The sequence below is a fragment of the Lithobates pipiens genome, unplaced genomic scaffold (assembly GCF_037356315.1).
Source record: "Lithobates pipiens isolate NorthernLeopardFrog02 unplaced genomic scaffold, aLitPip1_a1.2 Scaffold_13, whole genome shotgun sequence".
NCBI lineage: Eukaryota > Metazoa > Chordata > Amphibia > Anura > Ranidae > Lithobates > Lithobates pipiens.
The window spans coordinates 524,541,381-524,565,996 of record NW_027507718.1 but is presented as its reverse complement, the minus strand read 5'-3'; the positions used below and the strand labels follow the sequence as shown (position 1 = coordinate 524,565,996).

General features: G+C 43.9%; 1 protein-coding gene across 1 annotated transcript in view; it reads left to right on the top strand.

Annotated features, from left to right (window-relative positions):
• The first annotated feature begins 3,254 nt into the window (after nucleotides 1-3,254).
• ADISSP (adipose secreted signaling protein) overlaps nucleotides 3,255-24,616 on the top strand; it is a 112,391-nt gene continuing 91,029 nt past the window's right edge. The window contains exon 1 of the mRNA XM_077478112.1: nucleotides 3,255-3,408. The gene's annotated coding sequence lies outside the window, so the exon portion shown is untranslated. The remainder of the gene's footprint in view (nucleotides 3,409-24,616) is intronic.

Here is a 24,616-nt window from a genome sequence, read left to right as displayed (position 1 = left end):
GGAGCTTCACTGTATACTGTCCATCCTGGAGCTTCACTGTATACTGTCCATCCTGGAGCTCCACTGTTTACTGTCCATCCTGGAGCTTCATTGTATACTGTTCATCCTGGAGCTCCACTGTATACTGTCCATCCTATAGCTTCACTGTATACTGTCCATCCTGGAGCTCCATTTTATACTGTCTATCCTGGAGCTCCACTGTTTACTGCCCATCCTGGAACTCCACTGTATACTGTCCATCCTGGAGCTCCATTGTATACTGTTCATCCTGGAGCTCCACTGTATACTGTCCATCCTGGAGCTCCACTGTATACTGTCCATCCTGGAACTCCACTGTATACTGTCCATCCTGGAGCTCCATTGTATACTGTCCATCCTGGAGCTCCATTGTATACTGTCCATCCTGGAGCTCCACTGTATACTGTCCATCCTGGAGCTCCACTGTATACTGTCCATCCTGGAGAGCAGCAGCCCTACCCCAGATACTCATTATCTGCCTCCTAAGGTAAAGGGGCCTCTGATAGCTGCCTTCCATTCATTCTCCAATTGGGGGGGGGGGGGGGGTATTAAGCAATTAATCACCAGCGTCTACTGAGTACAATACAGTAGTTCTGGAAGGGCATCCATGGACATCCTCCCAAAACCCCTGCCCCCTTTTCACCCCCTGCGGTGCACTCTCTCACAAATTGCAGTAAAGGGCCAATCACAGCTGATCTCATGTAAACAGACTTGCCGGTTAGCAGCAGTCTGTTCAGCAATTTACTCTGATAATCCGGGTCCCTTCAGTGTGCACAAGTGCCTATCATTGCAGCCTCATCAGAACCCATTAGTGAAGCCTCATCAGAGCCCATCAGTGATGCCTCATCGGAGCCCATCAGTGAAGCCACATCAGTGTCCATCAGTACAGCCTATCGGTGCCCATCAGTACAGCCTATCGGTGCCCATCAGTACAGCCTATCGGTGCCCATCAGTACAGCCTATCAGTGGCCATCAGTACAGCCTATCAGTGGCCATCAGTGCAGCCTATCAGTGGCCATCAGTGCAGCCTATCGGTGCCCATCAGTGCCGCCTCATCAGTGCCCATCAGTGCAGCCTTGTTTTTTTTTTTCTGTCTTTTTTTATTTATATAATAAAAAACCCAGTGATGATCAAATACCATCAAAAGAGAGCTCTTTCTGTGTGAAAAAAAAAATTATATACATTTAGTTGTTAATGTAATGATGAAATACATAATAACAACAATAATAATAATCTAATACATGTATGTAAATGTGTGAAATAATTATAATACATTAATTAATTATAAACTTATAAATGAATGTATTCAATAATTATTAATACGTAATCAGCATTTCATTAATTAATAATAGTTGAAATAATATAAATTAAACATTATTGATAATAATAATCTTATAAATTATTGTAAATGTGTGAAATAATAATAATACATGAATGAATAATAAACTTATAAATTCATTTATTTAATAATAATGAATAAATAATCAAAATTTCATGAATGAATTCATAATTTAAATAATATAAATAAAACATGAATATGTATTCATTATAATAATAATGATCAAAATAACAGTAATCTGATAAATTAATGTAAATGTGTGAAATAATAATACATTAATGAATAATTCATGTATAAATTAATGTATTCAATAATAATAATTATTAATATATATTCAACATTTCATTACATTAATCATTGAAATAATATAAATAAAAAAATATTATTTATTCATTATAATAATAATAATTAACTAACTTAATTATAATTGTAAATGTGTGAAATAATAATAATGCAATAATGAATAATAAACATATACATTAATAATTATTAATAGATAATCAACATGTCATTTAATAATAACAATTTAAATAATTTAAATAAAACGTTATTATGTATTCATTATAATAATAATAATAATAACAATAATAATCAAAAGAATAATAATAACAATCAGATGAATTATTGTAAATGTATGAAATAATAATAATAATAATAATAATACATGAATGAATAATACATGTATCAATTAATTAATTTATTAATTATTAATAAATAATAATTATCATCATTTCATTTTCTAATTAATAATTTAAATAATGTATATAAAACCTTAATATGTATTTATTATAATAATAATAATAATAATAACCATAATAATCTAATAAATGTATGTAAATGTATGAAATAATAATAATAACAATAATAATAATAATAATACATTAATAAATAATGAATGTATCAATGAATGTATTCAATATTAATACATAATCAATATTTCATTACATTAATAATTTAAATATTATAAATAAAAAACATTATTTATTCATTATAATAATCCACTGTGTGAAATAATATTAATGCATTAATGAATAGTAAACGTATACATTCATTTATTCAATAATTATTAATACATAAACAGCATATCATTAAATAATAACAATTTAAATAATATAAATAAAACATTATTATGTATTGATTATAAAAATAATCAAAATAATAATAATAATAATCTGATAATTTTCTGTAAATGTGTGAAATAATAATAATAGATTAATGAATAAATAATATATGAATTCATTTATTCAATAATGAATTATTCTTAATGAATAATATATAATCATCATTTAATTAATGAATTATATATATTTTGTTTTTTTTAAATAAAACATTATTATTTATTTATTATAGTGAAATAATCTTTATAAATTAAAGAATAATAAACGTATACATTAATTTATCCAATAATTAATTAGTAATACATAAGCAACATTTCGTTTATGATTAATATTTTAAATAATATAATGATTAATATAAATAAAACATTATTAATAATAATAATAATAATAATAATAATAATAATAATATTTATTCCTTATTATCATCGACCGGAGGGGTTCTGCCATTACAATCTATTACAGCGCCCTCTACCGGTTCATATGTGCTAACACATCTATCCGACCCGCGTTCCATAGGACACCGCGGACCCGCCTTCCTCACGAGCCCAATAGTGGGCGTGGCACAATGGTACACTAAGCTCTCTCGGTGAGGCGGTTGTCCATAGGTCGTTGTGTATGAAGGTGAGCAGGGCACGCCCGCTCCCTGGAAAGCCAATAAGAAGTCGCGCCAGATGTGTGGGCGTGGTACTGTGGAACGCATTCTCTCCATTCGTTGAGGCCATTGTTTATATAGGATGTGGATAGAAACAGTGGGCGGGTAATGACGGAGAGCCAATAAGGAGATTCGGCAAGCAGTGTGGGGGTGTGGTCAGGAGGTTAGTGTGGTGTGGAGGGCAAGGATCGGGCTGTGTAGTTCAGTCTGTGCCCGGGACTGGAGACGGGCGAATCGGGGGAGGGGAGTATTACGCTCGTGGACAGGATCATTGGTAACAGGTGAGTGAGGAGTGCTGTCAGTGTGATGTAGGAGGAGGCGGAGGAGGAAGATGGCGAGTACAATGGAATATACTTTGCTACTGCAATCACTTAAAGGACGTGTCCACCCCAGGCTGATGTATAAGCAGAGCACCATGCCGCCTCATCCTCCTTTCCATACACCAGTCCTTGGTCTTGTTAGTTTCTGGTTGTTGTTGTCCTGGAGGAATGCAGAGAGGCTGCAGAGCTTCCACCTCTCCTGACACTTGCTCTTCTCCATGCCGGGCTCATGAAATGCTATGTGTGACATTCTGACACCTCTTCCTGTCCCCGGCGAGCATTCTGCAGAGGAAGACCCTTGTACTTTGTGTGGAAGCAGTGGTCTCTCTGCAGAGGTCCCACACACTGCCTGAGGATCAGAGCTCTCCAATCAGCAGGGAGTATTAACTTTTGTTTATTGCAAAGTTCTGCCTCTGACTGACTCAGCTTGGGGGGTGCTGAATGACATGATCACAGGGAATTGGGGGTGTGTCCGGTGGTCCATAGACTGGATGGTGAAGTGGCACTGTGCCCTGCTAAGGCCACCTATCAGTCTGTCTTTGGTCATTCCCTTATATTTTCTTACAAATCTGCCTACATATTGGGAAGCAGGGGGGTCTCTATTCTGCCTACTTATCAGGAAGCGGGGGGGGGTCTCTATTCTGCCTACATATTGGGAAGCGGGGGTCTCTATTCTGCCTACTTATCGGGAAGCGGGGGGGTCTCTATTCTGCCTGCGTATGGGGAAGCGGGGGGGGGGGTCTCTATTCTGCCTACTTATCGGGAAGCGGGGGGGTCTCTATTCTGCCTACTTATCGGGAAGCGGGGGGGGTCTCTATTCTGCCTACTTATCGGGAATTCTCTATTCAGTCTCTATTCTGCCTGCGTATGGGGAAGCGGGGGGGTGGTCTCTATTCTGCCTGCGTATGGGGAAGCGGGGGGGGGGGGGGGTCTCTATTCTGCCTGCGTATGGGGAAGCGGGGGGGGGGGGGGTCTCTATTCTGCCTGCGTATGGGGAAGCGGGGGGGGGGTCTCTATTCTGCCTGCGTATGGGGAAGCGCGGGGGGGGGGGTCTCTATTCTGCCTGCGTATGGGGAAGCGGGGGGGGGGGGGGTCTCTATTCTGCCTGCGTATGGGGAAGCGGGGGGGGGGGGGGTCTCTATTCTGCCTGCGTATGGGGAAGCGGGGGGGGGGGGTCTCTATTCTGCCTGCGTATGGGGAAGCGGGGGGGGGGGTCTCTATTCTGCCTGCGTATGGGGAAGCGGGGGGGGGGGGTCTCTATTCTGCCTGCGTATGGGGAAGCGGGGGGGGGGGTCTCTATTCTGCCTGCGTATGGGGAAGCGGGGGGGGGGGGTCTCTATTCTGCCTGCGTATGGGGAAGCGGGGGGGGGGTCTCTATTCTGCCTGCGTATGGGGAAGCGGGGGGGGGGTCTCTATTCTGCCTGCGTATGGGGAAGCGGGGGGGGGGTCTCTATTCTGCCTGCGTATGGGGAAGCGGGGGGGGGGTCTCTATTCTGCCTGCGTATGGGGAAGCGGGGGGGGGGGGTCTCTATTCTGCCTGCGTATGGGGAAGCGGGGGGGGGGGGGTTTCTATTCTGCCTGCGTATGGGGAAGCGGGGGGGGGGTTTCTATTCTGCCTGCGTATGGGGAAGCGGGGGGGGGGGTCTATTCTGCCTGCGTATGGGGAAGCGGGGGGGGGCGTCTCTATTCTGCCTACTTATCGGGAAGCGGGGGGGGGCGTCTCTATTCTGCCTACTTATCGGGAAGCAGGGGGGGTCTCTATTCTGCCTACTTATCGGGAAGCGGGGGGTCTCTATTCTGCCTACTTATCAGGAAGCGGGGGTCTCTATTCTGCCTGCGTATGGGGAAGCGGGGGGGTGGTCTCTATTCTGCCTGCGTATGGGGAAGCGGGGGGGGGGGGGGGGTCTCTATTCTGCCTGCGTATGGGGAAGCGGGGGGGGGTTTCTATTCTGCCTGCGTATGGGGAAGCGGGGGGGGGGGGTTTCTATTCTGCCTGCGTATGGGGAAGCGGGGGGGGGGGGGTTTCTATTCTGCCTGCGTATGGGGAAGCGGGCGGGGGGGGGGTTTCTATTCTGCCTGCGTATGGGGAAGCGGGGGGGGGGGTTTCTATTCTGCCTGCGTATGGGGAAGCGGGGGGGGGGGTTTCTATTCTGCCTGCGTATGGGGAAGCGGGGGGGGGGGGTTTCTATTCTGCCTGCGTATGGGGAAGCGGGGGGGGGGGGGTTTCTATTCTGCCTGCGTATGGGGAAGCGGGGGGGGGGGGTTTCTATTCTGCCTGCGTATGGGGAAGCGGGGGGGGGGGGGTTTTCTATTCTGCCTGCGTATGGGGAAGCGGGGGGGGGGGGGGGGGGTTTCTATTCTGCCTGCGTATGGGGAAGCGGGGGGGGGGTCTATTCTGCCTGCGTATGGGGAAGCGGGGGGGGGGTCTATTCTGCCTGCGTATGGGGAAGCGGGGGGGGGGTCTATTCTGCCTGCGTATGGGGAAGCGGAGGGGGGGCGTCTCTATTCTGCCTGCGTATGGGGAAGCGGGGGGGGGGGGGTCTCTATTCTGCCTGCGTATGGGGAAGCGGGGGGGGGGTCTCTATTCTGCCTGCGTATGGGGAAGCGGGGGGGGGTCTCTATTCTGCCTGCGTATGGGGAAGCGGGGGGGGGGGTCTCTATTCTGCCTGCGTATGGGGAAGCGGGGGGGGGTCTCTATTCTGCCTGCGTATGGGGAAGCGGGGGGGGGTCTCTATTCTGCCTGCGTATGGGGAAGCGGGGGGGGGGTCTCTATTCTGCCTGCGTATGGGGGAAGCGGGGGGGGTCTCTATTCTGCCTGCGTATGGGGAAGCGGGGGGGGGGGGTCTCTATTCTGCCTGCGTATGGGGAAGCGGGGGGGTCTCTATTCTGCCTGCGTATCGGCAAGCGGTGGGGGTCTCTATTCTGCCTATGTAGGGGGAAGCGGGGGTCTATCTGCAGAGGTTTATAGAGCAGATGAGCCTACAACATGGTGCCTTGGTTATACACAGCTGAGAATATCGCTCGGTCTTGGGTGGTAATGCCCTTTAAGTGACCGTATTGTCAGTAATCCTACTGGATGGGAATCCCAACCTGTGATTGATACCCTTCTGAGGTTTCCAGGACTATACATAGCAGAGAGGATGGGGAGGGATTCTGGGCCACGGAGCCTAATTTCAGCATTGCAGATCGGAGTGGTGGAGAATCAAACGTTTGTCTTTAGACAACTAGTTCATCTGAGAGTCCTCTTTGGTAGTAGTTGTGGGTGAAGGCTACTACTTCATATAGTAGACTGCTATGACTTGAATCTCTATGGATTATCTCCTGGTGTTCTGCTTCTGTAGTCCTGATTTCTATGAACTGTATGGCCAAATGTTTTGTGGACAATCACACCTGTATGAGCGTGCTGGGCATCTTATAACAAATCCATGGATATTAATATTTAGTTGGTTCCCCCATTTGTTGATGTATTGGTCTTTTTTATTCTGGGACGGCTTTCCACAAGGTTTTGGATGATGGCCGTGGGCATTTGTGCGCATTCAGCCAAAAGCACATTTTATGAGGTCAGGTACTGGGGTTGAAAGAGAAGACCTGGGTCCCAATCAGTTTTCTGGTTCATCCCAAAGGTGTTTAGTAGGGTTGAGGTCAGGGTTATGTGCGGACACACGAATTTGAGGAACACGGGTGACCTGCACAAAGCCCTGACTTTAACCCTACTGAACGCTTTTGCTTCATAAAGGCCTGGTTGGACCAGTTTGGTGTGGTGGAAGTTGAGTGGCCAACACAGGTCCCTGACTTCAACCCTACTGAACACCTCTGCTTCATATGGACATGTATGGAGGAATTTGAGTGGCCTTCACAGGTCACTGGCCTCGCCCTACTGAACGCCTTTCTGCTCCGTAAAGACCTGGTTGGACCAGTTTGGGGTTGAAGACCATGAGTGGCCTACATGGATTGTTGACCTCAACCCTACTTGAACACCTTTCCTTCATTTTGACATGGACCAGTTTGGGGTGGAGGATCTTGAGTGGCCTACACAGGCCTCTGACCTCCACCCTATTGAACACCTTGAGGATGAACTAGAATACCTGTTGAGGGACGGTTCTCCAAACTATTATCAGACCACGTCTTTATGGAGCTGTCTGTGCACAGGAAGACTATTGTGCTGGAACATAAAAGGACATTCCACAAACTGTTATCCTTGTCCATTGACCTTTTTTGATCCAGCACCACTTTGAACCAACCAGTCTTCCTCTGGGCATGGTCATCCCAGCTCCTTGAACATAGATGACGGTTCCAGTCCAACAACCTGGTTTAACCAATTTGTATACTTATACTACTTTCTCCTTGTAGAAAATTGCTGATAACATTTCTTTTATAAACAATTCAGGTTATAGGATGTGGTTTTGGATACTTTTTTGCTCTGTTTGTTCATTTTCAATGTTTAATACTTTAAAACCTTTTACTTTCAAAATCTTGACATTCTTATACTAACTGTATTCAAAAATGCATTTTTTTTTTATATATTAAATGAATCTGGATAAATTGCACTCCAGTGGGCAATTGCTATTCTCTTTTGACCTTCATATTGATTGAGTTTGTCGGCGTGACACTCTGTGAAGCTTGAAAAACCACTCCTAGCTGTTTTCATTGATTATATGAAGGATCAAGTGGTCATCAGTCCTCATTAAATGGGTGTTGCGGAAGCTCTCGGGAAAGATTGTGCTTCCCGGGTGGAAGAAGGTGGGCTAGCAGCAGGTGTCTGAATGATGTACGTAGCTCAGTCTACCCAGTAAGAGGAGCACATTCTGGGCCTGGAAGATGCTCCCTAGTGTGGGTGATGGCATAAAATAGCTAAGTTCTACAGAAATGGGCATGGGCACCACCATCAGGAATATCATCGATGGCATTGAGTGGATTGAAGAACAACTTTGATATGGTTTTGGGTTTCTTCAAATGGGAAAACTACTGGTGTTTTAAACCCGTGCTGCAGCACCCCAGAACACAGATGACTAGTGCAGTTCCTCCCCCCCCCCTTTTTTTTTTAAATTTTTTTCCCCTTCTTCCTTTTTCCTTCTTATTCCTTTTTCCTTCTTTCTTCTTCCTCCCTTTTCCTTCTTTCTTCTTCCTCCCTTTTTTCCTTCTTTCTTCTTCCTCCCTTTTTCCTTTTTTTCCTTCTTTCTTCTTCCTCCCTTTTTTCCTTTTTTCCTTCTTTCTTCTTCCTCCCTTTTTCCTTCTTTCCTCTTCCTCCCTTTTTCCTTTTTCCTTCTTTCTTCTTCCTCCCTTTTTCCTTTTTCCTTCTTTCTTCTTCCTCCCTTTTTCCTTTTTCCTTCTTTCTTCTTCCTCCCTTTTTCCTTTTTTCCTTCTTTCTTCTTTTTTCTTCCTCCTTTTCCTTTTTCCTTTTTCCTTCTTCCTCCCTTTTTCCTTTTTCCTTCTTTCTTCTTCCTCCCTTTTTCCTTTTTCCTTCTTTCTTCTTCCTCCTTTTTCCTTTTTTCCTTCTTTCTTCTTCCTCCCTTTTTTCCTTTTTTCCTTCTTTCTTCTTCCTCCCTTTTTTCCTTCTTTCTTCTTCCTCCCTTTTTTCCTTCTTTCTTCTTCCTCCCTTTTTTCCTTCTTTCTTCTTCCTCCCTTTTTTCCTTCTTTCTTCTTCCTCCCTTTTTTCCTTCTTTCTTCTTCCTCCCTTTTTTCCTTCTTTCTTCTTCCTCCCTTTTTTCCTTCTTTCTTCTTCCTCCCTTTTTTCTTTCTTTCTTTCTTATTCTCTCTCTTCTCCCTTCTCTGAATTTAAGGCATTTTTGGATGGAAAAATGTCAGTGAGGCTTGGTCTCGTGATCTTGTCCTTGAAGAAAAAATAAAAATCGAACTGCTATCCTAATAGTGCAGCTGGTATGTTTTCTTCATTCCACCTGGGGAGCATTGACTAGCTCCATCGACTGGCACCTGAAGCCACAGAGATGGGTGGATTCCTTATTTTGAGAGGTGGTTTCTTGTGGTGCTCCTGAATTATTATTATTTTTTTTCTTTTTGTTGCAGTAGGTTCTGAATTGTCCTAACGCAATGGAAACTTATAAACAAAAATCCCCTTAATGGCACGCACAACTTCGTTAGAAGACATTAAATATTTTATGACATAAAGCAAAAGTAATAAGTTACAATATACATAAAATAAATAAGTCTAGATAACAACTATATAGAAACACCATTTATGGCATTGTAAACAACATAAGCCTATAAATCATCAAAGTACATGTAGTCACCCTACGCGTTTCGGAGCTGCTATAGAGTTTCCTTCTTCAGGAGTGTGGGTGTAACAATTACAGAGAATAAGGCTCAAAAGAACAATCCAGATGTATCCCAACATTATTTGTTAAAAACAAAAAGCAGTAGATGGACTCGCATTGGTTGGTTGACTTTGCCAGTGCTCGGGATTCTCAACGAAAAAGTCAAAATAATGAGATTACACAAGTGTGCTCAAGATCTTGTGTCATTAATGAGGTCAAAAGGAGATCCAAGCAAGACCACCCTGGAGCACCCTTGTAATTATAGACAGATATCCCCAGGCAGCTCGTCCGACTGGTGTCCGGCATGTAAAGTCTGCAGGTTTCTTGTGGTGCTCTGATTTTTTATTTTTTTATTTTTCTTTTGTTGCAGTAGGTTCTGAATTGTCCTAACGCAATGGAACAGCGTAGTGCGAATGGGGCCTTTTTAAAGTATCATTGTCCTTTTTCAAGAAGAGGGTGTGTGGCAAATCTAGTTTCCTAAATCGTCTTCCAGGATGGCCCATGAGATATAGACGTCTCCTCCCAACAGCAGGAACAGGAAACGCATCATCAAATGTACTTTAAAAGGAATTACTTATGCTGAACTAGTCAGTTTTATTGTGTTTCTTCTGACAGGAGGAGATGCTTCACCTAGAACCTGGGCTTTTACTTACTTACCTGGCTCCCCTGAGAGCAGCTGGTGGGGTTCTCTGCTATATTACCCTCCAGGACCCCTCCTCAGCACACAAAGAAGGTGGCTTGGTTTCCTTTCTCCTTCTGTACCTTGTGAAGGCCAGGTCTGGAAGAAGCTCGCCTCCTTGATAGGGACCAGCACAGACAGCCTGGGTTTCCAGTCTGGGTGCTTGCGCTGTAGGGCACTTTTTGGCGGCGGCTCATGTAGTAGCTGCATTTTGGTTTGTTACTTAGCTGTGTTCCTGTATAACCAGATGATGCATGGGCATTAATCCCAGTAAAGGTGAAGTCCTTTCCAGGTGCCAGAGACTCTATTCCCAAGCCTCATTTTCGGAAAAGGAGGAAGAGATGGCTGGTGCCTTAATGGCTGTTCCTTCCAACAATGGCTGTCAGGACGCTATAAATTGGAAACCTGCAGGTTGGATTCTTCAATGCCCTTCCACTGGTCTCTTTTGGTTTGGCTAGCTTTTTAAAGTGAATCTTTGCCCACACAGGTCAAAGTAACCTTCACTTTAACTGGCTCTCTCAAGCAGCCCATACTTTCCTTTCTTTTGCTATCTCGCTGGTCTGATCTGCTTCTGGGAATGAAGGAAAGTTCTATTGTAACCTACAGGAAACCTGTGTCAGTGCATATATAGGGTTATGGGGAGTCTGTGAGACAACAATTGACTGAGTGCAGTCGCATGGACTGAGTTGTGTATTTCTTCATACCCAGAAGTGAAGTACCGGGTACTTGTTTCCAGGAGTGGTAGAGAACCAAAGGAAAGGCAAGTATATGGAGGGGTTTATGGCAGTTCTTTGGTCTGAATGTCCATAGGTTCACTTAAAAGTGAGAGAAATACATAGGCTGCCTTCTAGGGATGCACCGAATGGGTTTTTTTTGGTGCCGAAACCGATACCGAAAATGAAAAATACACTAGGCCGAAACCGATACCGAAACGGCACCAATGCCGAAAATGGCTGTTTTAAAAAAATTATTTTTATACAGGAGGTGGTCAGAGACTGGCGGCGTGGTACGGGAGGTGGTCAGAGACTGGCGGCATGATGAAAGAGATAAGTGTGTTGTCCCCCTGTGCAGCCAGTGATGCAGCAAAGAGAGAGGAGAGCCGCCTCCGCCGTCTGGTTCAATAGAGCGCCAGGAACATCACAGCTTTAATTTCAATAGCTGTGTGTTCCCCGTCGCATACAGACCCTCCCCCTTGTCTGGGGAACTGTGATAGAAAGATCACCCATCCAATCTGGACTGCAGATTGGGAGGGTGTTTCTTCCGGTGTAGACCCCGCTGCTTGGAAGACATGGGCACTTCCCGTTGGTTGTCCAGTGCTCCAGCTGATTGATGACATCTTGTCAAGGGGTGTTTGTTTTAATTTTAGGTTGTTAAAACATCTTTGTAGAGGTTTTTTTTTCCCTGGGAATGTGAAGCGCTTTGGACAGTGGTACCCAACCTCGGTCTTCAAGCACCACTAAGTAATGTTTTCAGGATTTCCTTCACCTTGTAGTAGTGCTTTTTAAATTCATGTCAATGGCTTGTTTACTTACTTTACTTTTTTCTTTGGGAAAATGTATCCTGTTGGGGTATTTGAGGACTGAGGTTGGGAGCAACTATCCTAGGAGATGAGGCCATCTTGGACACACTCAGTGGAGCCAAATATCCTGCCAGCATGTTTTTGTAGTGCGGAGTACCTAAAGGAAACCTGCACAAGGAGAACATGCAAACTCTATGTAAGGTAGTATCTCCCAAAACATATCCTGTTGGGGGTACTAGAGGACTGAGGTTGGTAACCTCTAGCTTAGGAGTACTCTGCTCTCCCAAGGAAACAAATTCAAGTACAAGAAGAGCATACATGCTCCATGCAGGTAATGTCCTGGTCAGAATTTTGAACCCGAGGACTGAAGTTTGGAGTCATATTGGGCACACTCGGTTGACCTATTGGCATGCTTTGGAGTGGGGTTTGCCCAAATGAAGACCAAGGAGAACACGCAAACTCCATATCAGGTAGTATCTCCCAAAACATGTCCTATTGGGGTACTTGAGGACTGATCTTGGGAGTCCTATTGGGTGCATTCAGTTAACCCACCAGCATGTCTTTGGAGTGTGGATTACCCAAAGGAAACTCATGCAAACTACATCTAAGTAGTATCTTCCAGAACATCCTTTGGACATACTTGAGAACTGAGGTTGAGAGCCAAGCAAGCACAAGGAGACCATGCAAGCTTCATCCAAGTACCCCAAGGACCCCGGTGCTGCATGGGGGGGGGGGGGGGGGAAGTGCTAACCATTGTGCTATTGTGCTGCGTTAACAAGACCAGTTTACCAAAAAGCTAGATCAGGGCTCAAAATGTCAAGTACTGAGCTACTAGCCAGGCCTTAAGAGTTGCTCGCCACCAGTTGCCCCACTCAACCACTACCCTACCATGCCCCTAAACACGCCCTTGTGAATTATCTCATGAAATTACACTGTTAAATGTTTTCCGAAAAATTGTTTTACAAAACTGAATATTAACAACAACTTTATCAATATTAACGTAAAGCATATCCCTTCCCATCAGTGCTGCCTTATCAGTGCCACCTCATCAGTGCAGTCTATTACTGCATGGGGATCACGCAGAGATAGGATCTTCCTCTGTGACTTGGCTTTGAAACGCCGGCCACTGTCAGTCCCACCTCCTGGACCGGCTCCTATGATAGACAGCACACTGGATCCGATGCCTGGGAAATTGGACCAGTGTGTCGTCTATCATAGGAGCCGGTCCAGGAGGTGGGTGGGAGTTCCTCTCTCTGTGTGATGTGGCCGGCTCCCTTCCCGGCTGATCGCTTCAGTGCAGCCTTTTTTAAAGGGCATTAGAGTGGCCCCGGGGCAAAGGGGGGGGGGGGCAGTTGCCTCCCTAGCCCCCACCCCCCTGCCTAGTCCGGCCCTGCTCCACCCTCACCCTCAGCTTATTTCCACTAATGCGAGTGGAAGTTTTGAGGACTTAGCTAGGTCATGGCCTCCACTTCCAGAAGAGTCATGTGAGGGTGGACTTGGGTAAGTCAAAAATGTTTTTTTGGAAAGGGTTGTTTGTGGTTGGTGGTTGTGGGGTGTGTGGTGTTGTGTTTTTTTTTTTTTTTATTTATTTTTATTTTTTTTTTTTTTTCCTTTTCTTCTAAATGGTAAAGGATTGGGAGGATGGAGGATGTTTTTAGGCTGGCGATGACCTTGTAAAATTGAAAAGAATTCCAACCTACCTTGTGGCTGATGCAGCTTCTTCTAAAATCTATTTCTAGCATGTTTTTTCAGCTTATTGAAATGTGTTTCCATCAAGGAGAATGACAACGACAAGTTCAGACACGGCGTGCTGTTTAGTGCGATAGGTTATCTCAGTTTGTATAATGTTCTGCTGTTTTTGTTGTGTTCGTTAGGCAGTGACGGAAGCTGTCAGTGAAAAATAATTATTTTTTTTTTTTATGACATGCTGTGCCTTGACATGCAAATACTTTTTTAAAGTGGCTTTATCGCTAAAATAGATAAAGTCCTCCCTGCAAAGAAAACCTCTAATGGTCGCCTCTCCCACACCAATCTCTACGGTTGGGACTTGGGGGGGGGGGGGGGGCAGCAATGTTTCGAACCACAGGGAGCAGCTGGGTGACCAGGGATCGGATATTCCCGGATACATTGTGCTTAAGCAAAGAAAATGTTATTTGGTTGAAGTTTAAGTCCTAATTCAAATATATTTATAATAATAAAATAAATATATAGCAACTTTCTTATGCAAATAAACCTTTACCAAAGGAGGCATCATCCCTACAAATATAATAAAAAAATTGTACATTTACATCAATTCAAAAATAAGTATTAAGAACACGATTAATACATCCAAATGTGTAAAAACAATTCATTTTGTTACACAAGGTCAGAAATTACATACCTTTTTATATATATAATTACACAAATAAAAAAAAAATAATCGGAGACCCTAGGGAATAAAATGGCAATTGCTGCAATATTTTATGTCACACTGTATTTGCCCAGCAGTCTTTCAAATGCAATTTTTTGGGGAAAAAATACACTTCAATAAATAATAAAAAAAAAAACAGTAAAGTTAGCAAAATTTTGTTTTAATGTGAAGGATGTTACGCTGCGAGAATTGTGAGAGAATCACGATCTATCTTCTAAGCAAAAAAAATAAATCGTGATTCTCATTTTATCTGGAATCATGTAGCTCTAGTGTGTGTGTGTGTGTGTGTGTGTGTGTGTGTGTGTGTGTGTGTGTGTGATAATTAATAAAAAATAAAATAAATATATATAATTTATTTAAAATTCTTCTTAGAAATCTATGCCCCCCTCTCAAATTCATCAGCTTCATCCACAGGGCAGTGCCCTGGGCTATTGTTGGGGGGTGTGTGTGTTTATTATTTTATGTGTGTGTGATATATATATATATTTTAATATAAAAAAAAAAATTATATTATAATAGTCTTAAATATTGTTTTGTAATCACATGTGGACATGAGTGAGATCTATAAGGTCGTGAAGCGGAGTTCCCACAAAACGCGTTGACCCGTCAACCATACCGACGTTCCAACTGGGATGCACTGGAGATGGGTTGATGCTGTGTGGGCTGGGTTTTATTATTTATTTATTTATTTTAACCTTGTTTTTATACATTTGGATGTATTAATCATGTTCTTAATCTATGTATACCCTAAAAATTGATCTATTTTTAATTGATGAATATTTACTATTGGAGGCATATATAGAGTCCCATGGTTCTTGTTTTGGATTATAATATAGAACAGCATTTTCCTAGATATAATGCCTGGGGTTTACTGACCTAAACTACTATGGCAGCAGAAAAGATGCCGAAATAACTGTTTTTATGCACAGTTGCCTTGTAGTAACCCTTCCCCCCCCCAATGTGTATTGTATTGATTGAAATGTGGTCAGGGGAGGCGGTAATGTGTATTTTATATACGATACGCCGCCATCGCCTTGTGCCGTGTGTACACTGCTGTCACCGGAGGAAATTCTTCTACTCTGACAATGGAAGCCGCATGATACCGGCACATTTCTGAAGTCTATTTATTCGGTAACCCAGGAGGGTGACGGCCAGGCCTGCCGGAGGAACGAGCCTGATGCCATATGAATGAAAGGTCAATGTACTGTTGGTGTACGTTAACAGAGTGTACCATCAATCAGCCATGATACTATACACATGGGTAAAGGTCAAAGCAAAACTGAAGTTATCCCTCACACACCCCCAGGTAGAGTTTTATGATAGGTTTGTTAAAAAAAAAAACTCCTTGCCCCACAGACGGCAATTCCAGTATGCAAGCTAGGGAGTTGGTGACCTGACGCTGGATGTGGAACAAACATAGTTGCCAACATTGTAAAAAAATTTAGGGACATTTTATTTATTTTTTGTCTGTAGGTGGAGTTTTATTGTTGGAGTGTGGCTTAAAGGGGGTGTGGTTCGAGTCTAAGTTGAACAAGGGATGGAAGGAGCGAGAGAGATAGAAAAATGGGGAGAGAAGGAAGGAAAGAGGGATGGAGGGACAGCAGGCTCAGATCCTACACCACAATAGCAATATATGTATTACACAATGTAACAATCGGCAGCTAAAGATACTCCATGTCTTGTTCCACTCTGTCTGTCTGGAGGTGGCCTTATTGGGGGGAAAAAGACGGTTCTTCAGCCAAAACTTCCTTTTACCTGTCTGCTAGCAATTGTTTTAAAATTACTTGCGTCACAGGCAGTGTACACTCCCATGCATGCACATGGGCCAAACACTGGCACCGGTTGCAGAACAAACGGTGTGGAATATCACGGATCAGCAGACCTTTCATCGATGGAGGAGAGAAAACTGAGACGAATTATTCATAATGTACTAGTATGGCCAAGCTCCTGGGGAACCGTGGGGGCGATTCCGGCATGCACGTTAGGGAGTTGCATGGTTAGTGGCCAAACATGCTAGATGTGGAACAGGCAGTGGAGGAGATGTGTCTGAGCATGGAAACTAAGATGTTTTTCATAATTTGCAAGTATGCCGAGCTCCTGTGGAACCATGGAGGTTTGGTTCTTCTTCTTCCTTTTTTTTTTTTTTTTTTTTTTTTTTCTTTGCCACTCAGTAGGATTCTTGTTATTAGTAATTTCTAATCAGTTTGACTCTCAGAATCCTAATCTTTGTTGTTAACATCATTGTGGCAAGGTATCTTTTTTTTCTTTTCACTATTTTATTTTTATTTATTTTTTAATCTTCTCGTTATACCTTATATCAGTTTAATGTTTATCCATTAAAAAGAGAAGACCATATACATTTTAAGAGGGGGAAAAAAGAGAGAATAGAAAAAACAATGAGTAAAACTATCATCTCCTAAATTATATTTGCCCTCATATAGTTATTGCCTTGTCCTAGTCATTTATTCTTTATTTAATTCAGTTATACCACCCCCACCCTTCCCTCTTCTCTAATTATCTGTTAACCTTCCCTATCTCCACAGCTCTTCATTCCATTAATGCTTGTGTATAATGCTTCGTCTTTTTAAATATTCTCAATTTTTCCCATGTTCTACGGAATTGTGTCATTCTATCTTCCTCCATTTTTCTTAGATACTCCATATTTATATATTCAATCTTTTGAATCCATTCTCTTATCGAGGGTCCTTTCACCTGTAACCAATTTTTCGGTGGAGGTTTGGTTCTTTTGACCTTTTTTGAACTGTGGAAACTCTGCCCAAAAATGGGAAACGGAGCGTGAAGGACTAGTCATGTTAAAAAAAAAAAAAAAAAAAAAAAAAAGGACTTTAGGACAGAGTGGGACTTTAATTGTGCCCCAGAGGAGTATAATAAAAGAAACATACTTGAATTATAGAGAAATCTACAAACTTTATTCATCTGCCTTTTTGGAGGTACCTTCTGAGAATAAACAGGTTAAAATTTGTTACAGTATTGTAATTTTGAAGTCGGGGTGTGCCAGTCCTAGACAAATTGGAGAAGATATGGCCTACGGGTTTCGTGGACAGTTACGCTTCGTCAGGGCCTTGAGTAGCACAATGGATATCACATGAATTCTAAAAATATTAATAAACAATATATATATACACTAAAGTAATATAATTTGGCATGAGAAATTACAAAAAGCAAAATATAGTAATGCATTTGTTTCACATAAAAATGTTGTGTTAATGTAAAACATTTGTTAATACAGCTTATATTTTATGTATTATAAAAAAAAAATTAATGTTACACGTTAGATCGCATAGATATTTATGAACGGTGGCGTTTTCGCGTACATGGAATATTCAAATACACGTTGAATAGAAGGAAAATGGTGAGAGATAGTGAAGATGGGGGGGGGGGGGGGGGGGGGATGTGGAATAAATTAAGTCACGAAAAAGTTGGGAATTTTAATGGTTACTCACTCAGTGTATGCTATAGTTTGCAAACAATTCTGATAGGGAATCTAGAGTGCATTAGATAAGGGAACTGGAACAATATATCAATAAGGTGAGTGAAGGTTAGTGTGTGTGTGTGTGTGTGTGTATATATATATATATATCTCTATCTCTGCTCTTGTTTAAACTGATTCGCTCTCTGAGGCTCAACATATTGACTTTTCTTTTAAAGTCTTTGTTGCACGTATTCAGTCCTTTCTAAATTCAACCTACTTGACCAGTTGGTATTGAGTGCACTCTAGATTCCCTATCAGAATTGATTGCAAACTATAGCATACACTCTGAGTGAGTACCCATTAATATTCCCAACTTTTTCGTCACTTCATTTATTCCACTTCGCACTTCTTTTTCCTTTTTTTCCTTTTTTTCCTTTTCCTTTCCCCTATCCCTGCTTTTCCACTCCCCTTTAATTCCCCCCCCCACCGTTCCCACTTCACTATCTCTCACCATTTTGTTTGTCCCCACGGGCACAAAGGCCAAACCCATGTTCCTCTGAGCCGGGGTTGTGTCGAATACAGTCCCCCCGACGGATAGTGTCCGGCGCTTGCGTAGTACGGAAGACAAGGAGACGCCGAAAGTCTCCGAAGACAGTCCAGGTTCAAGCCCCACCATCCAAGTGGACATAGTTAGAATAAAAAATTGCCGAGTGAATCGAGGCCGCGCCTGAAGCGTGGCGAGCTCACGAGGGGCCGTCTTACTAACTGCTACCGTATGTCTACTTGGATGGTGGGGCTTCAACCTGGACTCAGTGCGCAGGCGGCGTTCATCTTCGGAGTCTCCTTGTCCTCCGTACTGCGCCTGAGCCATACGGGGTGGACACTATTTGCCAGAACACCGGCATCCTTCATCCACAGTTTCTAGATAAGTTGAGATGCTTATATTTTGAGATTGCATTTGTTTACAATGACATGCGGTGAGACTCAACTCTTGCATGTAATCGCACCCTTTATATGTTTTTCAACATGCATTTATTTGAGAATTTGAATATTCCATTTATGCGAAAATGCCACTTTTCATAAATATCTATGCGATGTAACGTCTTGCGCACACTGTTGAATTTTTTTTTTCTTTTAATAATACATAAAATCTAAGTTGTGCTAAACAAATGTTTTACATTAACACAATATTTTTATGTGAAACAAATGCATTACTATATTTTGCTTTTTTTTCACTCTGTAAATTCTCACACCCTGACTTCAAAATTCCAAGACCGTAACTCATTTCAACCTGTTTGTTCTCAGAAGGTACTGCCAGACGGCAGATGAATAAAGTTTGTATATATTGTTCTATAATTCAAGTATGTGTTTCTTTAATTGTGCCTGATAGGAGTATAATAAGTCCCACTCTGTCCTAAACGTCGTCGTCGTCGTCGTCTTCTTCTTCGTCTTCTTCTTCGTCTTCTTCGTCGTCTTCTTCGTCGTCTTCGTCGTCTTCTTCGTCTTCTTCGTCTTCTTCGTCTTCTTCTTTGTCTTCGTCGTCTTCTTCGTCTTCTTCGTCGTCTTCTTCGTCGTCTTCTTCGTCTTCTTCTTTGTCTTCTTCGTCTTCTTCTTTGTCTTCTTCGTCGTCTTCTTCGTCTTCTTCGTCGTCTTCTTCGTCTTCTTCGTCGTCTTCTTCGTCTTCTTCGTCGTCGTCGTCTTCTTCGTCGTCTTCGTCTTCGTCGTCTTCTAACGTAGGGGGTTATTTACTAAAGGCAAGTGCACTTGGACGTGCAGTCGCTGTAGATCCGAGGGGGACATGCAAGGAAAATGTGGGGATTTAGAACCATTACCGTGTTAATTCCAGCAAATGAGAGAATAAATTCCGGAAAACGGCACCAAAGGGACATCCCTCTGCTCCAGACAGGTGGCTGAATATAAAAACGTAGACAACCTGTTCTGAGACACTTGAATGTCTAGTTTTAAGGTGACCTAAATTGAAGATCCCAGTTACTGACTTGGTGCCCTCTTCCGCTTTGTTTGAAGGTGGTCTTATTGGTACAGCAGGTCTACAGACTCAGGAACTCAACCCTGTAAAGGGGGAAGCCCCTCATAATGGGCACCGCAAGTGTGCAGACCCTGGAACCTGGCTCAGAAGCAATGGAAGCTCTTCATGATGGGCACAGCAGGTGTGAAGATCCAGAAACTCCACATGGGGGGATGGTGGGAACTACTCATAATGGGCACAACAGGTTGTATAGACCTGGGGGCTCAACTTGTAGTTGGTGGGAACCTGTCAGATTCTCGTGTACCTGACCAATGAGCCTGATGGAGCAGAGGAAGGTCTCCCCTTACGTGTCTGACGCACGGCCCCTGGTAGAGCAGACAGGAGGCATGGGAGTGCAGAGTGGTACAAGAGCCTGGCAGGTCAGTTGCAGGAAGGGCAGCTCTTTGGTCCCGGATGCAACTGTGGAGATGGTCACCAACTGAACAGCAGCCAGGCTGAAACAGGAGCACCCGATATCCACGCCTAGAAGCTGGATAGAGCAGTCCGTACACTTTTCAGGTGTTAGTGAATCCCGGAGGGAGCAGACAGGATGGCAGATGATGCAGGAGCAGGGAAAACAGATCAGTTCACAGGCAGGGTCCACAACAGGCGGGCAATGAGGTACCAGAGGAGCAGGTGGGTTTAAAGTCAGAGGCAAGCTGAGGTCAGGTGCAGGCGGAAAGCAATGAGAATCCAAAGGTCAAGCCTGGTCGTCAGGAGATCAAACATACAAGGCAGGTGAACCGGAGCAGGGGAGCTGCAGATCAGACGGCACCGATCCAGTGTGCACTTCCAGTTTAAATAGGCCGATTGGCGCCAAGCACTGCGCACGTGCAACAGCAAGCCCAAGCTAATACTGTGTCTTCCACGGGGACTTTCCCGACCGAACCCTTCATAATGGGCACAGCAGGTGTAGATAACCTAGAACTCGTCTCAGGAATGATTGGAGCCCTACACAAGTGCGTACGTTTAGGAACTCAACATGGAGAGCTCACCAGTAGAGTTCACAAGAGATGGAAGAGACTGTTGGGGTTTAACTCCTTTTTTTTTTTTTTTTTTTTTAACTTGTATGAAAATCTGAAATGCCCATGTGGGGTGGACCCCCCCATATAGGTAGCTGTTTTATCTAGAAGAATTTTTCAGCCATGGATGGAATGGAAGCTGACTGGTCCTCGTTGTCTTGTGAGGATTCTGATTATGGATGGGTCTTGTTTTTCGGGTCTGTACGCAGCTCCTTCCAATCCTCTGTCTGAGGCTGTGATCTGGTGATTTATCAGTTGGAATTTATTTTACACCCCCTGCCTGTGAAGCTTTGTCACATAGAGTCAGCTGCTGTTGAGGGGAATAATCTTCTTCCAACTTAACCCCTTCTAGAGATGCATGGTTATGTTCGCCGAGACCAGAGCCATAGTAAAAAAAAAAAATGGCAGCTCTGGGCGAAAGGACGGAAGTACAGTATCTCACAAAAGTAAGTACACCCTTCACGTTTGTGCAAATATTTTCTTCTATCTTTTCATGTGACAACACTGAAGAAATGACACTTGTCTACAATGTAAAGTAGTGAGTGTACAGCTTGTATAACAGTGTAAATTTGCTGTCCCCTCAAAATAACTCAACACACAGCCATTATTGTCTAAACCACTGGCAACAAAAGTCAGTACACCCCTAAGCGAAAATATCCAAATTGGGCCCAAAGTGTCAAACTTTTGTGTGGCTGCCATTATTTTCCAGCACTGCCTTAACCCTCTTGGGCATGGAGGTCACCAGAGCTTCACAGGTTGTCGTTGGAGTCCTCTTCCCCCTCCTCCATGATGAGATCACAGAGCTGGTGGATGTTGGAGACCTTGTGCTCCTCCACCTTCCATTTTAAGATGTCCCACAGATGCTCAATAGGGTTTAGGTCTGGAGACATGCTTGGCCAGTCCATCACCTTTAGCAAGGCAGTGGTCGTCTTGGAGGTGTGTTTGGGGTCGTTATCATGTTGGAATACTGCCCTGCGGTCCAGTCTCTGAAGGGAGGGGATCATGCTCTGCTTCAGTATGTCACAGTACATGTTGGCATTCATGGTTCCCTCAATGATCTGTAGCTCCCCAGTGCTGGCAAAACTCATGCAGCCCCAGACCATGACACTCCCACCACCATGCTTGACTGTAGACAAGACACACTTGTCTTTGTGCTCCTCACCTGGTTGCCCCCACACACTCTTCACACCATCTGAACCAAATAAGTTTATCTTGGTCTCATCAGACCACAGGACATGGTTCCAGTAATCCATGTCCGTAGTCTGCTTGTCTTCAGCAAATTGTTGGTGGGCTTTCTTGTGCATCATCTTTAGAAGAGGCTTCCTTCTGGGACGACAGCCATGCAGACCAATTTGATGCAGTGTGCAGCGTATGGTTTGAGCACTGACAGCCTGAACAACCTTCCACCTCTGCAGCAATGCTGGCGGCACTCATACATCTATTTCCCAAAAACAACCTCTGGATATGACGCTGAGCACGTGCAATCAACTTCTTTGGTCGACCATGGCGAGGCCTGTTCTTGGTGGAACCTGTCCTGTTAAACCGCTGTATGGTCTTGGCCACCATGCTGCAGTTCAGTTTCAGGGTCTTGCCAATCTTCTTATAGCCTAGGCCATCTTTATGTAGAGCAACAATTCTTTTTTTTTTTCAGATCCTCAGTTCTTTGCCATGAGCTGCCATGTTGGGCTTCCAGTGACCAGTATGAGAGAGTGAGAGCGATTAACACCAAATTTAACACACCTGCTCCCTATTCACATCTGAGACCTTGTAGCACCAACGAGTCACATGACCCCCACATGGCACCGGGGAGAGAAAATGGCTAATTGGGCCTTAAAATGAGGATGCTTGCCTGTCCAGGGCGCCTATGATGTCGGCACCCGAAGCCAATCTGTCCCTCGGGTGTTCTGCCGCTGCCATCTTCGGTGAGGGAATTGGGAAGTGAAGCCTTGCGGTTTCACTTCCTGGTTCCCTACTGTGCATGCACTATCCCACTGGTCCCTGCTGTGTTCTGGGACCTATGTGTCTCCCAGAAGAAAGTGCGGGGGGAGGGGGTGGCGGAGAAGGCACCGGAAGTGGTGTTGATACCCACGGGTGGCTCAGGCATCTATGCCCGGAGGTGGGAGCAAAATACCTGTATTTGGCACCCCCGAAAGGTGCCAAATGTGACACCGGAGGAACCGGAAAAGCGGAAGTTCCATATTTGGGTGGAACTCCTCTTTAAAGTGGTTGTGAACCTCGGACATGCAATATGAACAAAGCATATCCCTCTATAGCAGTGATGGCCAACCTTGGCACCCCAGATGTTTTGGAACTAAATTTCCCATGAGATGCTCATGCACTCTGCAGTGTAGGTGAGCATCATGGGAAATGTAGTTCTGAAACATCTGGGATGCCAAGGTTTGCTGTCACTGCTGTATTGTGTGTACTTGTCAACGATCGAGAGCACTAAGTGTAATTTCTGTCTGCCGCCTCCTTCCTCTAACAGTCACTTTTTTTGACCAGTTTTGCTGACACCAAGAGAAAAATGGTGACAGGATGGACCTTCAGCTGATTGACAGCCTTAGCTCTGTTGCTTTGTGAAGGGGGGTAGGGAGTGCACCTTCCCCTTCCCTCCAATTGGCTCTCTGGGCTCTGCAGTGGGTAATTTCAGCTCTCCGACAGACCCCCACACCCCTTTTCAGGGGGAAAAAAAAACCAAAAAACTTTCAGACAAGCTGATGTGCAGTGTAGTTTAGCTTTAAAGTGATGGACTGTGCCCCACAAACTTATAGCACGTAACTGTGCTTCACACTGACGTGTTGCGTGCCGCTACCAAATGTCGTGATTTTCCCACACACTCCCGAATGCCATGGGACATTGCAATCTGCACTTCAAGAGTTTTATAAATACCACAAGGATAAATATACAACGTACTGTAAAAGCCTCTTAATGCACTGTGAAGTTTAAATGAGGACAATGCTGATGGCTTTTAAACCGGTTCATTAGAGTACAAAAATTACCACTTTTGAGCCAATGAGAACTGTGCCCTGAGCGACCTAGCCATGGCCAACACCTCACCACCACCACCTTCTCCACCTCAATTCCCTTTCATTAACCCTCCAATCTAGCCTTCAGAACTGAGGAGAACATCACCGCTGGACAGTCAAGGGGTTGTAATTACCATCCCAGACACCAAACATGGACACCCTCCAAAAAGCAACCAATTTCTCTGCAGTGAAACCCAGGGCCGTCTTTAAGGCAGGGCCAAAGGGGCAGATGCCCTGGGCCCTGTCATTGTTGTGGGGCCCAAAGCAACTGCCTCACGCTTGCCAACTATCCCAGTTTAAATTCCCTTGTTCTTTTGAAGTTTTAGTTCTGTGCTGTGTCCCGATATCTCAGTGTGAATTGCTGGTACTAATGCTGCCCAGCTCTATTGTTGTGTACAGATGACTCCCCTGCAGATCCTGTGTTTTACATGTAAATAACCGGCATTCATAAGTAAATAGTTGTGGTCGGTGGCATTCATATGTATATCATGCCCCCCTGCAGTGAGATGATGTGCTGTAACCTCTAGCAACCAATCAGTGAGCAGTATTACTGCACATTAATCTCTAGCAACCAATTAACAAGCAGAAATAATTTGCTGTAACCTCTTGCAACTAATCAGTGAACCGTAATGTGTGCTGTAACCTCTAGCAACCAGTCAGTAAGCAGTAAAGATATGCTGCAACTGATGGCAACCAATCGCAATTGCTGCCTGATCTGATCCGGTAAACTGATTTTAAGTCTAGCTGCTATATATTGTATGTCTCAGAGCAGGTGGAGAGTG